The sequence below is a fragment of the Linepithema humile genome, chromosome 1 (assembly GCF_040581485.1).
Source record: "Linepithema humile isolate Giens D197 chromosome 1, Lhum_UNIL_v1.0, whole genome shotgun sequence".
NCBI lineage: Eukaryota > Metazoa > Arthropoda > Insecta > Hymenoptera > Formicidae > Linepithema > Linepithema humile.
The window spans coordinates 19,806,681-19,823,064 of NC_090128.1; the positions used below are offsets into that span (position 1 = coordinate 19,806,681).

The following is a 16,384-nucleotide window of genomic DNA, read 5'->3' on the forward strand; positions in this document are numbered from 1 at the left end:
AAAAGATTCCCGCGGACGCTGTTGACGCCCGACGTCGCTGGACATCGGGCGGCGCCGAGGGTCGGACTGGCGAAACGTGTATTGCGGGCTGACATCCTTCTCCATTACGAACTTCAGCCGCGCTTACAGCCGGATTAGCGTTACGAAGAGGCACAGCTGAGTTTACGGCGAAAATTTCGGGACACTCGTCAATTAAGCACAAATGTTTCGTCCGCGCCGATGATAGACGTCCTAATGATTTTTATTTGAGACACTTGTACATCGCGACTGTCCGCAAACTCGAGCTGAATATATTCGTTCCTAAATCTAGACCGATGTCAGCGATAAATCTCGAGCTTTGTATTACGCGGTGACGAGCCATCCTGCGACTAAAAGTTGAATAATGCGTACATATTAATCAGCGTAATTGACAGGGCAAGCGTGGACGTGGAAATGGATTTTTATCTTCCGCAGATAAATTATTCGCGTAGATAAATTCTTATCCGTTGCTGCATCATGCACGTAGTACTTTAGAAACGATTACAAACTTCGCACGCTTCATTCACCCCGGCCCTTCAATTACTTCCTTCGCTAAGGAGAAACGTTCCGCGCGGGAACTGCGAGGAACTTACCCACGTAGCCATGTCGGCGTTATTCCAGCGGGCGCAGCCAACGAACACAACTGGATGCCAAAACTGAGTGACTACGTACTTTTATAGTGAGCACCTAATTCTCGAGTGTACTTTCCTCCGTGCTAAGCACCAATGTCGTTTACGACGAATGCCTAATGGTTTAATCATCGCCGTAACGCTCGCTGGACCGGCTTCGATTGTTATGTGCAATCGTTGAAATTGCATTTAATGATCGTTTCGTCGAGTCTATTTCCGCCACACTAAAAAAAAAAAAAAAAAACAAAGACTCGAGAAAGCATCGATTACCTTCCGACGATCCCGACAATTGATATTGAAACATCGATTAACACTCTGACGACGATTTTTTCGAATGCAACGCGATATATTTTTCAGAGTTAATGTCACACTGGAGCACCGTTATTTTTTTTCTCCGTATCCATAAAAGTATCCATAAAATTTCTATGAATTTTTATTTTTGCGCACGGTAATAAAATGCTCGGTGGATATACGTGTATATGAATAAGCGCGGTTTGCGGACATTTAAATTTTTGGTGACATTTATCTCGTGTTTATAAATTTATTACAGCGCGGAGTAACGGGATAATATACAGCCGCGCTTATTATCTCGGTTTAAAAAAAAATAGCGGCTCTTAATTACCGGAAATAAACGAGTAAGATGCGATGAGCGCGGAGGTATTTTCAGAGAGGCATTGTTACTGCCGCCAGCGTAATTTTACTTGTTTCTATAATGCTAATCGAATTTTCCGCTTTCACGTCACTTTCATATCCGCCCGCGTCCCTTGAGGGCAATGACAGCACCCGCGTACATAGACTATTCAATACGCATATTAAGCATGTGCTGCGCGATCAGCCGGAAATGAAGCAAGCGATGCATACGACTGAGTCAGATTAGTAACATTTACTCAATAAGAGGCAAATCGACATCTTCCAATGCCGTTTCTACTGACACGAAAGCTCGGAACGGTTTAATATAAAAGCATCCGATAATATGCTTACGTGATGGATTAAGCAAACTTCTCAAGTTATTACGGGATAAAATTAATTGAAAGCAGTATACAGCATACGAAATATACTAAGTATGTTAATTTTTACTTTTTACTCAGGCAACGTTATTATATATTTTCGAAAATGTTGAATATGTAAGAAAATGTTGAGTGATAAAGAAAGTATATGACAAATAGTTTATAATATTTATTACATGATGTAGCAGAGATTTATTTCATACGCTGTTACAGTATTTATTGAGATTAATATATGATAACTCGGCGTCACAAATTTCACATATTTATCAATTAATACCGTTGAATTAATTCATTTATGCTGATTATCTTACAAAATGCAGGTATTGCAGGTACCGAATGATCCATAATTAATGGACGATCTCGTTGAAGATATCCGATCCACTCGCGCAATTATAATTAAGAGCTGAGCTGGAGCGCATCAGACTTCGCCGATGGTCTGGAGATTATTGTTAGCATTCGTGTCTCCGTGTCACAAGTATCACGGTGAAACGTTCTCGTTAAATGACGATAAAGATAAATGTCTAAACGTATGAACGCTCGCACGTCAATGGCTCATCGCGCTCCTCTACAGTTCTCTCACGTAAAACACTTATCCGCTATCGCGCAAACTTCGCGGTAACTCGTCTTACTTATTCATAGTTGCCTGTTTCCTGATAGTTCCCGTCCCGTCGTACTACACGTACGATTTTCTTCCGCTCAAGACTATTACGGTAATTCTCCTTTTGTGCGCTCCAATCTCCTCGATCCCGCTGTCACAAATTCTACATGCGTCATTTTTAACTGTATTTTCAGATGTTTTTCTTTTATCTCGCGTCTATAGCCGTATCAAGTTTTTATTTTATATTGATATTGGTGTACAATGTAATTACGATTTTACGTTTTACTTGTTCAATTAAAATTGCATTAAAAAAATATACAGAGGTAATGCGTTTTTTGTTAGATATATAAATTTACATATTGACAGTAATGGCACTAATGAATAAAAATAACATTCTCTTCGAGATTTTTGTTTTTTATTTTGGATATACGCATTCATGTTTGAAAAATATCTATATTTGTTTAAATTATATAATTTAAAATTTGTACTCTCCATATATATTCGTGGTTATTCGTTTTTATTTCAATTCAGCTTTGATTAAAAATGTTTCCAAATTTTTATTACACGTTAATAACTCTAAAATGTTATAAATTTAAATTATATGTAACTTAATGCCTCTTTATTCTCATCAATTTAAACGAAAAACTACAAGATAAGACGTAACAGAAACTTTTTCAGGCTTTTAATATACCACCTCTCGATTGGAGAACCGTAATATTTGTTTAATGCGCGCATAGCGCGAGATAGAGAGGAAAGAGAGAGAGAGAGAGGAGAGGAGAAAAAGAGAGAGAGAGAGAGAGAGAGAGAGAGAGAGAGAGAGAGAGAGAGAGAGAGAGAGAGAGAGAGAGAGAGAGAGAGAGAGAGAGAGAGAGAGAGAGAACAACTATTGAACGAGAAGAGTTTCGGAGCCAAGCTCCGGAAGGAGGGGGAGGGGGGGCATTATTAGTTGAGCCGCAAGCTTTCCCCATTTACCGCCTTCTCTCCATCTTCGAGACTGCAGCATTACTAGCGGCCTGATAATTATTTCCGCACGATTTTCCCAGCGATATGGCGTCGCGTCGAAATTTAGACAACAAACGAGTGCGCCAAATTGATCGGGACGTTAGTTACGGTTTCGCTCCGCGCCAGCAATTTGGGATGTCTTCGCACAACATGCTTACAACTGCGCGCGATAGCACGGATAATTACGAAGATATTTACGCAGCGATGGAGGAGTGATGCAAAATTTTTCGGCTTGACGTTTTTTCTGATGTTATTGATTTAAGCATTAGCGTCCCGCTGTGATAATAGAACAGCGTTTGTGTGCACTATCAGTGTCGCACCATCAGCGTGTTGGTTATTAAGTGACGGTCTCATTATTTTCCGACTATCGTCAGTTTTTTTCTGTCTCTATCCTGTTCCTTAATCACTATAATGTCGACGTGTAATCGCATCTGCAACATTAATTTTCAATACCTCACGCCTGTCATTCTTCTCGACCGCTAATTTATTTAAAACGTGCGATTAACTGACTCCATGCATTGTGCTTCGAATGGTGTTTCGAACGGGATGGCAATCTATGGAACATAGAGAAAAGCCTCATTACTCAGTGAACGTGCAATAACTGTGACCGCAGACGCAACGATAATAATGACGTCATCACGCGAGTTCATGCGATATGCATCGTCGGCAATTTTGCATTTCGCGGTTTTTTGAATTTTTCGACGTCGGCAATGCGTTCCTTTTTTTGCGCCTGTTATCTGTCACGTCTAGCTGATGTCCTGAATTTTTTAAGGCGGTGTCGCGTTGCAGCATCGAGCGACATAAAAAAGTATTCGCAACGTGCTGCAAAAATTAGTGACGCATGAAACTTGTTTTATGTGTTTAACGAAATTGGTTTTTTGACGGAAATGTTGATCACGTTATTTTCGAAATAGTGGTAAACAATTTAATATACATTTGAGTCCAGCGGTAAACATTGAAATAATTCATCGAAAAATCGAAAAATCGAAAAACATACAGGATTCACAGAATATCTTGACAAAGAACAGATGAAACAAGGACAATGTATTTTTTCAAATAGATTTTTATTTACGTGATTCTTTGTGCTGTTAAGATCTCAATTTTGCATAGAAATAACGAAAGGTTGATATATCGAATACTTTTTACAACAAATGGAAATGAAACTATTATATGATTTAAAAATAAAAATAAAAATATGATTTAAAAATAAAAACAGGTCTTTATTTTATTTCGTCTCCGTTGCGGACTAAATTGACATTTCCTTCGCTATTTTTGCAAAGAGTTGACGTTTTTTTTAGCTTTCTCTGAAATTAACGATACGCTGTTTCGTAACAGAAAAAATTTAATTTATTTATGAGATAAATTATGCTTTTTTTTTGGAAGAGCAATAAAAAATAATAAAACAGCTAGTCCTTTGTCCTGCTAGTGAAAATGAGCGGCTGCGTTTTTATCGTGCTTGCGAATGGTCACGAATAGCGGCGACTGTCGTTAACAATGCACTATCGTGTAACGCATTGTTCGCACCAAAGCCGTCTACTTGTTAACGTCTTAGGCGGTGAGGAGAAAGGGCTGAAAAGAAGGCTAGCCGTAAAGAAGGCTAGCCGTAAAGAATTCCGAATAATCAGCAAGAAGTTCCGCTAACGAGTACCAAGAGGACAAAGCGAGCTCGTTGCATATGTGTCTACGAAACGGTCGCTCATAATATAATTCTTATTTTATAAAGAAAGCTGAAAAATATATTATAAAAAAATTATAATATTTTTTCATAATATATTTTAGTAAGCAAAATGTTATCAATGTTGGCAGATCGACAGCAAATTTGATAAAATTTTATCTTTGCTGTCGATTTGCCAACATCGCTGATATTTCGCTATTTGGATAAATTTGCATATTACATTAACAAATAATATAAAATTCATATTGTAAATAATTAATAATGTGATAATTACATCATGTCACGTTATATCAAGTGATCAGTTTTTCTATTGTTTTATCGTGACCCCGTTTGAGTTTGTTTCCGTGTGATTCTTGCAAGAGATTTTTAATTTCATAAATAAGCCATTTCGCTTGAACACATTACTGACTAAAGCGCTATTATAAACGCCGTCACGTTTTACCGATAACGATCAAAGTGCTATTTTTAACGTTTTGATTGCCCATATATTATCATCAACATGAAATCAGCTGGATGATGAACATAATCGATACGCGATAAACAAACATAAATCAGGTTGACCTGATAATGCTTGAAATCCTATGGGATCAATTTTCACACGAGCGCAAGAAGTGTGCACTTCTATTTAGTGCCTCACATTAACGGCACCGTAAACTGAAATAATAACACGCGATAGCATGCACGGCATGCCAAGTATAATAAATCGGGTGTGTGTGGGGGGGGGGGGGGGGGGAGGCGTGCGGTGTGGCGTCAAAAATAACGATGAGTTAATCGGAAACGGAGAACGCTCGGGCGCGGTGATATCCGGTGAAAAACGACGGCGTCGGAACGTCATGCTGTACAACATCATTTATTCTTCATTCGTGGCAGAAACAGCGGTAAGGGACAGGAGTAAAACCACTAAAGAGTCGGGATGAGTAGCGCGCGGGAGAGAGACGGAAAGGAAGGATGACGGTGGGAAAAGGAGAGGATCGGAGATAAAAAGTACGGTAAATAGACGCCAGATACACCCTCGTAAAAACAACTGGCACGGAAGCTCGTCGTTTCCCCGGTCTTCGCCACCTTCATTCCTTTTTCCATCGTCGCGTCCTGTCGCTCTCGCGAGCGGAATCGACGGCGCGCCGACGGCGTAGCGAAGAGAATATCCATCGATCGAAAGGTCGTTTTTTTAATATATTCTAATCATTATTGGGGCGTCGCGAAAAAAGTGTTGCGGTTTTTCTTCTTTTACCAGTTGGTCGCTGTTGGGTATATTAGAGGGGAACTAAGATAATTACATGCCTCTCTTAGAGCGTCGTCTACCATTTCTTGCGCCGGTAGCGGCAAGCACTTGCAGCGCCCATAAGCGAATGCATTTGAGAAAATTACAATTTTTTGCGCTTTTAGGTGTAGCTTCGCTCTTTGTTTCGAGGGATGGTTACGTCTCGGAGATCCTGGGACTTCGAGGATTAGCTGCGGATCGTTAACACATTGTGAATAGACATAGAGGGACTTTTTTTAAAGGATTTGATTTTTTAAACATGTCTTTTTTAAAACTCACTCTCGTACAGTACATAACATTTATTTACGAATAAACGCACTTATATTTTTTTTATTTGAAGATAATATTTTAGCAGCACGGGAGAAAAAATGGAATGTTATAAATTCAGCCGCGAATAAATTATGCAAGCGATAGAGACTTTTATCATCCCTTACTATCATCGTACTCACTATCGCTTCTTTACGCAATATTAAATTAGTAATAGCGGGAACGCTTTTAATCAGAGACGATAACGAGAACTTCATCTCCCCACTTCCGTTATTTTAACCACTCCGTTCATCTCCTTTCGACTCTAACTTGCGAAACAGGGCGGTAGTTCGAAGTTTAGCAGCCCGTTGTCTCAACGACCTCTTATGAATTAAGAATTGGCTTAAATTATGAACACCCTCGTCGTATCTCGAAACGCGTAATTTGCATTTCAAAGACGAAGCGTCTCGCCTTGAACTTCGAACAATTTGTTCGTCCTCTCTTTGACGAGAGCTGCGCATTCGAAGCGATTCGTGTGTTGAGCAAAGAAAAACGTCCAAAATTATTAATACAATCAAATTTTTACGTCTTTTCTTCATTTTTCTGCTTTGCATTTTCCTCCTTGCACTATTTTTTCATTTTTACTTATTACAGCGAATAAAAGACAAAAATTTGCAAGCGATGGGAATTTTATTTAATATTAATACACGATTGGGTAAACTTGGTCAAAGTAGAGTTTCAGATGTATAATTTATTGTACAACAAAAAAGCCATTGACACAATTGCGTATACTAATAATTTATAATCCCTGACGTAATTTTATTGAACAATTTTTTTCTCTCCAGGTATTACAAAACTGGAGAGCCTTTTAAACGACGCTTCGCACAAAGAGCCTTTCCTGCATGGTGAGTAAAAAATATGCTATATTTTTTTTCATTACATTTTGTTATTTTTATCTGCAACATTACCTAAATATTGTGTACTGTATAAAGAGTGCGTTTAATTTTGCATTTGCTTCATATATGCCGCGGCATGGAAAATTCGCTATTTCAATTTACGATTTTCAATGCTAATATTCCCTCAACAATGCAGAGAATTACGATAACGATTATGTCGCATTTTTATCGCGGTTGGCAGTAATTTGCACCGATTTGTCAAGACTTCCAGTCCGCTGCAGAGTTACGACTCTTTTCCGGGTAATTTACGAGACACAAAGTTTACGCATTACACAATAATAAGCCGCCCACTACATCGCCAGTCGCGCGATAATTGCCGCGGGCATATCTGCAACTAATCCGCTTTGGGAAGAAAAATTCGCCCGCGCGCCCGCTCGCTGGCGCGTGATTAAACGCCGGCCCGCAATCATACGCGTCTCGGCAGCATTTTTCTTCCTAAATCCCGACTTACTGGTTGGCGCTATAAATTCGCTGCGGCCCAACAAACATCACCGCGACCGTGCGATGCATACGGCGTTTTTCCTTCCCCCCCCCCTTTCCCTCCGTATTCGCAAACGCATCGTTCCCACGCCGCGATCGTATTCAATTTCAGCCTCTCCTCCACGCTCGCGGACCGTTTGGTCGACAATCCTTCCGTTTTATCCATTTCGTAAAGCACGGCCGTGTAGCCGACATTAGGTTGATTACGTAAAACGACGGTGTAGCCGACATTAGGTCGATTACGCCGGTCGCGTGCGAACGCAAGGCGGAAAGGCTGAAGTGCGCGCTTAAAGCGCGCATACCGGCAAACGGGGGAGTATGTAAAATCCATGGAGGACCTGGAGAGAGCATTAGGTAATGGAGACAATGCTTGGTAGTGTAACGGATGTGACGAAATACAGGCCACTTTTCGCACAGATTTAACGCATGGTGCGCTATCGTCGGGCAGAAAAACTAATATGGCTGCCTCCATGTATTGACACTTGACACATGAGTGAACCCAAATTGACTTTAGGTCTGTTTTTTTTAACTGAACTGGCTACACTAGTTCAGAGTTTATCTTTTTCCCTCTACATTGAAAGGAGAAAGATAAACTCTGAACTAGTGCAGCCAGTTCAGCTAAAAAGAACAGACCTTTTATATTGTAATTATTTTAAAAAATGGGTAGTTGCAAAATTTGTGGTCGATCAAAATCGAAATCCAAAAATATATCTATAACTTTTCACATGTAAGTAAATAAAATTAACAATGCTTTGGAAACGCTGCTTTCAGATGCCTTTTTTATGCTTATGTAGAGCGTTATGTTCTAAACAAATGATTTGACGTTTAAAAATGATAAAACTTTGTAACAAAATATTCCTTCAGGTTTCCAAAGATCCGGAAAGACGGAAGAAATGGATACAATTTGTTGATCACCCAGATTGGGAACCAACAAATTACGCCTATGACCATTTCAAAATTTCCCGCCCAGAATTTTGCTTTCGGTATATAGGCCATCGCGGTTAACGCTCGATCGTCTAATGCTCTCTCCAGGTCCTTCATGGTAAAATCGCTGTTTAGCCGCCATCGTACTGATATCGTGTCGGTGCTGATTGGCGACCTGATTGGCGTCTTAAAACCATTAGCCTACTTCGTAGGATGGAAATTCCATCCCACCGTTCCGCCGGGCGCGATTGCTTTAGCCGCCGCGCGGCGCCGCGCCGTGCCATCCGTAGCCGGAAGGACGGGTCGGGAGCGTTTTCCGCCGGAATGCTGGATTTCATTCCGCTACCTCAAATCCTGCCGGTCTTATTGGCAATGGGCGACAGTTGGTACACGTCCGCAAAGGCACGTGATCGTTATCCTTTTCTTCTTCTTATCTTCGACCCGGGAGTCTTCCCTTTCCGCTTGGCGCATTCCACCTTGCACTCGTCCTTTTCGTTCGCTTTTTTTCTCCTCGACAACCGGAAGTTACTGTCAATCCCGTCGACGGTGCTTTCCTCATGACATGCGTTCTTCGTGCTTTTGCTCGTTCGCTTGTTTGTCCTTTCTCTTCTTTTTTCATTCCTTTTCTTGATCACTTAGTAGTGCGATTGGTCGTAGTCGCTTGTGACATTTCCACCTGGACGATTAAAAATTTACGGTATTTTACACTTTTTAAGAATTTTTTTAGTTTTTTTATTTTTAAGTATATAATTTCACGACGCATTAATATTTTAAAGTAATATTTTTATCTTTAGTTTGTGATAATTATATTATATTATGCTTTAATATAACAATTTCCAGTTGAATTGTTAAAGTTTAATGCATAAAGTAGAGATAAAATTTTTGTAATTTTGCATAATTAATTGTGCAATTAATTTAATTTGATCATTAGCATGTATTTTAGTACATACTTTAAAATTAAATTTATGCACACAACTCTCCCTATATAAAATTATATAAAATATATTTATTGTTTTATTATTAACATAAAACATTTCTTTTACAAGCGGACTTTGCAGTTTTTACTTTTCTTTGTCTTTTGTATTTATCTACGGAAAAGTCGTATAAATTGATCGGGGATAAAAAGCGACCGACTCAACAAGTATCTACGCCAATATGCAAAAGTGTGTCAAGTGGCTATCATTAAAGTTATTGCCTTCTTTTAACCGCGAAATCAGTCTTGTGACGACAATCAGTCTTGTGACGATTTCTTTTTGGTCGAGCATGCTTTACAAGAGGTCCAGATAGAAAGATAGTCACTTGGAAACTCCAAAATTCAGCGCTGATGTAAAATGAGAACATGACAGACAGCAAAAGGTTACCGTCTGGCAATCTTTATATCGCTCTTATAGAAAACCGATATCAATGGACTCGTGAGAGTTCTTTTTATCGATTCTTGCCGATATCGGACGCATAATAATTTTTTAATCCTGGTGTAGCTTACAAGGAAACGTCGCGAACCCGGAAATTTAGATCACAACTTTGCACACATGTAAATGGGAAAGATACACGAATATGAAAAATTTTCAGTTGATTTTAAAGTGTAAAATTACTTCTCAATAATTCAAAAGCTTTTGATTTTTTTATATATATCATAAACTATTTAAGATATCAAAAAATGTATTACATAAAAGTTTTATAGTTAAAACACCTCTATTTATGGCGACCCATAACATTTTGAAAAATTAATTATACATATCTTTAACTTTGCTTTTTGCATCCTTTATATGGAAAAAATCTTTTGCATTATAACAGAAAAGTATTATTAGTCTACTACTTAATACTTACAAAATTTTTATATTTTATAATATTCACAATCATGACAATCCTCAAAAAATGTAAATGTGCATTTCAAAAGTATACATCAAAATATAGTAATAAATAGAAAAAGTCACTGGATATGGTTGCATTTCAATATAATTGATTATTTACACACGCATTGCAATATTTGTGAATACAGTTATACGAACGCAGTTACGGCAACATTCATCAGACATGTATCTCAAAATCTAAAATACTTGTAGAAGCAGATACGTATTTGTACCAGCTTTATATGAGAACATATTACACAGTATGATAATTATTGCGTGTAGTGTAAAGAGTGTAGTTGAATCTTAAAGTTTATTGTTAGTTCTTCGAATCATTTAACAAGCACGTGTTCGAAAGACAGCTACATACATGCGCAATAGAATAACACATCGCAAGTACACAAAGAGAAACTACTGTGTCTGGGCGCATCAACAAGCATAGAACGATATAGAGAAAGCAACGGTAAGCTTTATTAATATTATTATATTAGAAATATTGATTAATATTAGTTTATTATCTTACGTTGCCTTGTTCATTTTTTATCTTCTTACATAGTTATTTGCACTCTATCTTATAAATCGGCCAGAATGTCTGCACTAAACGATCAAAAAGAATGGGAATGGAGATACTTTCAAAAATGGACTTGTTATCAAGTAATATGTAAATTGTGTGGAGCTCCTTCAATTAATAACACAGTTACTTGCTGGAATATGCAATTATTGTTTGATCATTACAGACTAAAACATCCAGATATAGCAAACAATACACAAATACGTTGGATACATACGCATTTTAAAAGAATTAGCTATTCAAGCATGAAATGTTTTTTATGTCCTTATAGAGGTTCACTTTCAACGGTAGAATTAAAAGAACATTTATCTAAACATTACATAATTCCAGAAGAAGACTTAACTTATCAGACCAGCTTTATTTTTAATCATGTAACAGTGTTTGACAATTTGCACGTGCTGTGTAAAGAATGTGTTGCGCCTTTAGAGATTATTTCTATGCATCACATGAATCATCACATGTTCAAAATGCATAATTATACATGGAATATACAACAAACCAATGCAACTGCACAAAGAAATACCATTATGTCTGAGTATCAATAATTGTATAAAGTTAAAGGATAAAACAACGGTAAGTTATATTAATATCATTATATTAAAAATTTTCACTTTTTTTTTGTCATGCTTAATGCTACATTCATATATAATATATGCATACCCCAAATAAAAAAATTAATGTCTTCCTAATAAGTATTTCAAAATTTCTCATAGGTTTGTCCAAAACAGATTTGACAGAGGTTTTACATTTAATTACCGTGACCAGAAGTAGCAACAATCTTCACTTTAACAACTTAAACGATTCAAAGTATCTAAAAAACTGTCATATCTGTGATGTAATATTTATGATGATATATTATGTGATGTATGTAATTATTATATTACTTATTATATCATACATTTATATTATATATCATACATTTATATGATGATATATTATGTGATGTATGTAATTATTATATTATTTATTATATTATACATTTATATTATATATATATATGTATATATATATAAATATAAATATATAAAATAACAACGACGAATAATATGACCGTAATATTTTTCATATTCAATTCTTACATATGTGTACATAAATATTTATGTTTATAATGTAAATCGATTTAACGAGCAATACATTTTTGCAGACATGTATAATTTAATAACTATTCGTTAATTAACTGCCAAATATTCTACTCCCATTTTATTTTTTTTATTATGTTTTTATACTTATGTATCTCTATTATAATATTTTAAGCGTTTTATGAAATTTGAATTTGACATCAAAACTTTTGTGGAGACAATGCCCAAAATGTAATGGGCAAATAAAAATTTGTTAATTTAAATATTTAGTTAGTATTGATTTTAAAATTATTATGCGATTAATTAGCTGTAACAAATACAATGCAAGTGCAAAATTTACACTTTACCATTAATAAAATAGCATGTTAAAATAAATGAGTTATAATTTATTCATCCAAGATACGCACAATTTTCTTTTGCTTACTAATAAAACAATGTCGAGAACCCAAAAATTCTGATCTTAATGAAATTTTTCGTGAATAAAGTAAATACTTTAATTCTATTTCATCACACTTACAATAACTTCAATATAAACATTTTCAATTAGTACTAAAAATAATTTTAAGATGTAAACTCATCTCTCAAAGATTCAAGAGCTTTTGATATTTTCTTTTTCGATATTTTTCATAAACTACTTAAAATATCAAAAAATGTATTTTACAAAAATTTTATATTAAAAACATCTTTATTTATTGCGATTAATAAAAAAATTATTTTATTTTAATTTTGCCTTTGGCATTCTTTATGTCCAAGAAAATTTTTTGCATGATAACATAACAGGAAAATATTTTTAGTCTAAATATTGAAAGCCATTTATATATAATCGCAATAATTAGATAAAAAACTTTCTATTGAACAGAATATCTTCAAATGAATATATGTTGGATTAAACTATTAACAAATAGTTCATTAAATATGTCAAAAATCGAAAACTGAAAATTTTTATGCTTTTGTATTTACCGCATTTATATATGTGCACAGTTTCATTGAGATCAAAATTTTTGGGTTTGCGAGATTTACCAGTTGTACTTTGCCGCATAAAGCAGTCAAAATCTCTACATCAAATAATCTTGAAGAATGGGAGTAAAAATATTTTAAAAAGTTGATAAATTTTCAAGCAAAATATATACTGTGTGCTACTTATATAATTGCAATAAGAGAAACATAAATACGCATTTCAAAGATACACATCTAAATATAGAAACAAATAGAAAAGTTCCTTAGATTTGGCTGCAATAAAATTTACACTTTTAATGCAATATTTGATATTACAAATATTTTAATATATATAATGCGACAACATTAATCAGACATTAATCAACATTTATCATAACATAAAATACTTCTAAAAGAAGATCCCACGTCTCGTTTGTGATCTTCATATTAAAGAATATCACCTAGCATAATGATTATTGCGCGCATTGCAAAGAGTGTCGTCCGATCTTAAAGTTTAGTTCTTCGTGTCATATAAACAAGCACATACTCGAAAGACACCACACGCAAATACACAAATAGAAATCAATGTACCTAGGCCATCAACAAGTACACGACGATAAAGAAAAAGCAAGGGTAAGTTTTACTAATACTATTATATTAGAAATTTTTATTAATTTTAAAGCATTATCTCATGTTGCCACGTTCGTTCTTTTTTTCTTCCTACTTAGTTACTTGATATTACCATTGCATAAGCCGGCCAGAATGTCTACACCAATCGATGAAGAAGAATGGGAGTTGGAATATTTTGAAAAGCTGAAGAATTTTCGAGCACAATGTAAATTGTGTCCACGTTCTGATCCAACCATTTTGAAGTACCGACGTATGGCCAGCGTGAATAATCATTTCAAAAATTGGCATTTAAATGTAAACATGAATAGAAATGTTCATCCGAAATGGGAGTATTTCAGAAACACTGACGATTCGCGCATGAAATGTAATCATTGTAATGAGAGTTATGTGATCAAAACTTCAAGCAAAAAATTGAATGCACATTTAAATAAGAAACATGACATATATGCAAATTTAGAAAAACATTTTCAATCAAGTTTTATATGGAACTATATTATAGAGCTTGATAAAGATACTGTGATGTGTACTGAATGTTTTGCTATGCTTAAAGTTGCTCGTTGGGATGCTTTACGTAATCACATATTTAAAAAACATTCAAATGTGTTGGGAAAAAATTGAAATCCACAAGGAGAAACCAATATGCCTGTTCAATAAACAAGTGCACAACGTTAAAGAAAAAAGAACGGTAAACTTTAATATTATATTTAAAATTTTTACTTTTCTTAAGTCAAGCTTAATATACTTTTAATGTGTGCATACCTCAAATAAAATAATTAATATGCGTTTCTAATAAGTATTCAAAAGTTTCTCATAGATTTATCTCATTCAGATTTGACAAAGGTTTTACATTCAAGTATTACGACCAGCATCAATCTTGACCATGACGACTTAAATGATTTGAGATATCTGGAGTAACTGCCATATTTATGACATGTGTAATTAGCATATTATTTATCATCTACCATGCAATAACATTATACAGGGTGTTCATTTGAAAACTTTCCAGCTGATTATCTCGAAAAGTATGAAAGATACAAAAAAAAGCTAAAACACGTTTTCCATGATTTCGAGGGGGAAAGAGAACGGCATTATTAATTTTTTATTTGGAAGGCGTTTTCAACGTAATTTGAAGGTCAAATTTGTTTTTTTAAATGGAAACCTATATTTTTTATTGCAGAATTTTATTCTACACAAAAAAACAAGTAACTTCTATAGGAAACATTTTTTTATTTGATCACTATTTTAGGAGATATTTAAGAAAACAGCAAGACTTAGTTACTGCATAAAATTTTGTCATTTATTATAACAAATGTTCAAAATGTTCTCCGTTGTTTGCTAAACAATAATAAAGACGATTCTCAAATTCTGAACGAACATTTTCAAATACCAATATAGGAATGTAGAGCTATTCCAACAGATACCTTCCAAAATGTTCGTTCAGAATTTGAGAATCGTCTTTATTATTGTTTAGCAAACAACGGAGAACATTTTGAACATTTGTTATAATAAATGACAAAATTTTATGCAGTAACTAAGTCTTGCTGTTTTCTTAAATATCTCCTAAAATAGTGATCAAATAAAAAAATGTTTCCTATAGAAGTTACTTGTTTTTTTGTGTAGAATAAAATTCTGCAATAAAAAATATAGGTTTCCATTTAAAAAAACAAATTTGACCTTCAAATTACGTTGAAAACGCCTTCCAAATAAAAAATTAATAATGCCGTTCTCTTTCCCCCTCGAAATCATGGAAAACGTGTTTTAGCTTTTTTTTGTATCTTTCATACTTTTCGAGATAATCAGCTGGAAAGTTTTCAAATGAACACCCTGTATATATACATATATATATTGTAATATGATTATATATGTATATATATTGTAATATGATTTGGAATATATATAATAAATGATTTGCAGTATCTGAAGAAACTGTCATATATGACAAGTAATTAGTATATTAATTACTATATACAATTAATTACTATATACAAATAGGTACACTATTTATATACATATATATATATATATAATATAATATTGTATATATATATTATATTATAGTATTTAAATTATATTATTGTATATATAAATTATATTATAAAAAAGATATATATTATGTGTATATTTTTTATTACTTTTATATATATAAAAAATAATAATGATGTACATATAAATCCACATTATTTTTTATATAATAATTACACAAGTGTATTCAAATATCTGTGTTTATAATGTAAATCGATTTATCAAACAATGTACTTTCTGCAAACATGCATATAATTTTACAACTATTCATTAACTATCAGTGCCAAATAATCAACTCTTATTTTATTTTATAATGTTCTTATATTTATGTATCTTTATTATTTTACATATTTTATGAAATTTGAATTTAAATTATAATTTTTGTGGAGCTGCTCAAAATGTGAAGTTGAATATATGTTATTTTAGATTTTTGATTAGTACTGATTTTAAAATTATTGTGTGATTAATTGGCTGTAACCAATGCAGTGCAAAACTAATAAATT

General features: G+C 34.4%; 1 long non-coding RNA gene across 2 annotated transcripts; it reads left to right on the forward strand.

Annotated features, from left to right (window-relative positions):
• Positions 1–9,351: 9,351 nt before the first annotated feature.
• On the forward strand, positions 9,352–14,844 carry LOC105667353 (uncharacterized). Of its 2 annotated transcripts, none has more exons than XR_010887856.1 (5): positions 9,352–11,106; positions 11,200–11,787; positions 11,928–13,862; positions 13,958–14,544; positions 14,664–14,844. It is a non-coding gene; the product is annotated as an uncharacterized lncRNA (long non-coding RNA). The 2 variants fall into 2 exon arrangements; XR_001099915.2 differs by having other exon boundaries at positions 14,689–14,844.
• Positions 14,845–16,384: the final 1,540 nt, after the last annotated feature.